The sequence below is a fragment of the Amblyomma mixtum genome, chromosome 8, assembly GCF_055824585.1.
Source record: "Amblyomma mixtum isolate Tamu chromosome 8, ASM5582458v1, whole genome shotgun sequence".
In the NCBI taxonomy this organism is placed as follows: domain Eukaryota; kingdom Metazoa; phylum Arthropoda; class Arachnida; order Ixodida; family Ixodidae; genus Amblyomma; species Amblyomma mixtum.
The window spans coordinates 348,734-350,685 of record NC_143019.1 but is presented as its reverse complement, the minus strand read 5'-3'; positions in this window follow the sequence as shown (position 1 = coordinate 350,685).

Here is a 1,952-nt window from a genome sequence, read left to right as displayed (position 1 = left end):
ATCGGTCAGTCTACTTGCAGCCAACGCTAACGACGTACGCTATTATTCTTTTATTATTGATGCTAAACTGTACGTGCTATTCGAAAGTGTTCATCCAGACGGTCCTGTAAACATAAAAAGAATAGTAAACACTGTAAACACAAAAATAATATGTGCAAGAAGTGATTTGGCTACTACAGCAAGAGCAAAACACATCTGCGTGGCGTTACACCAGCCGTCTTGACACAAGGCGAGGAACCAGTGACGAGGTTTATTCCATCAAAACGCTGAGACTCGCCATCGTCAGATTATAAATATAAACAGTCTGTATAAACAGACCTACAGCATCTACTGCTTTAGCAAAGCTCTCAAGCGCACAATTGTCTCCTGCGTGATTCACGAATATGGACTGCTAGGAATCCCACATCCGCGAAGACTGCTTAATTAGTCACTAGTCTGCCTACCATTGAACTTAACGGAATGACTTACATTTGAAGGACGGGGCCTATCCGTACTCCGACTGTTCTTCGGCGCCCGTGAAGAGCACGAATTGCTTATCCGCATGTTCAGCTCTGAAAGAAGTTAGCCTGCATCGATGCTGACTTCGGCGAAGCAGTCTTCTTGGACGACTTCGTGCGATCCAAGATGGCGGGTACGCCTGCCATGTCTGCGGACCAATCAGCGCGTGCGCACTGGCGCACTATGCTATAACTCTCTGATGGCGCCGCTGGTCGGCTCCGCTTCCGCTCCCAGAGACGGTCACGGTCAACTACCTAGTAAAGTTGGTTCTTGGCCTCTTCACAAAGTCTTGCAACTATACCCACACACCGCACTCTTCTAGTTTTCACATAGACTGTACACTTGACACGAGAACTAGAAGATCTCCACATGTGCCGTCTGTGCTTGTGCGGCCAAGGTGGGCGCGGCTTCGGGAGCACTCGTGTGGACGGATATAGCTATCTCCGTTACTCATTCGTGCCTGTACAACTGTGAAAGCCTGGGGCTTCATTCATTCATCGATGTGTCAGTCACTGTCCTCTTACTCAAACATCTTTACGCCGAGCTAAGGACTGAGTTCGTTAGAGCTTGAAACAGCGGAGGCGAGGTTGACGAATTTCGGGAATCCGCATTTCTGACAAGACGTAGTGCCCTCTGGGGAGTGGCAAATATTTATCTGCTACTGGTTAAAAGCAAACGCAGGTGGGAGACGCAGGCGCGATCAGGTTCCACGAGGAGCCAGCCGCGCCTGAAAAGTGGCAAGTGATGATGATGATGATGATGATAGTGCGGCTTTCGCTTCGAAACGGGCGGGCGTCTAAAAAAAGTGCCCTAGCCGGATACAGAGAGATAAAAGGAAAGAAAAATTGACAGTGGCTTAGCTCTGCTATGCCAGGATATACGTAGCGTGAGCAGTGACATCACGTGGCTCTGCGCCGGTGGCAGCAGCGGCAGCGGCGAGCGCGCGCCAGCTGTGCGCAGTGACGTCACTCGCTCCTCACGCATGCGCAGTATGGTCGACGGAGGGAGCACGCGAAACGGCGAGACTGTGGCCAGTGTAGCTGACGCCACAAAAACTTGAACAACAATACCGACAGCGAAGCGGCAAACACACACACACACACAAACGGCGACGAAACTCTCCATGAGAAACAGTTGGCTGACGTCGCACTAGCGTTCACCACTCAGTCAAGCGGCGCTTCGTCTCTGCGTCTGCTGCTTTGTCTGCCGCGCCCGTTGTGCCGCCATCTACCGCATGCGCCTACTGCGCATGCGCAGTAAGAGCTTGTGGTTTTCGTTTCAACCAGTAGAGCTGGATGAGAAGAAGCGCGCATGCGCTGAGCGGCCCTGGTCAAAAGTCGTATTCATCGCTGGACAGCTCTGCTCAGAGCATACGACAGCGCATTACGCAGTGTTAAGAGCACCCCAACCATTTAGGCATCTCACTACCCCTACGTGCGCAGACGACCTGCCAG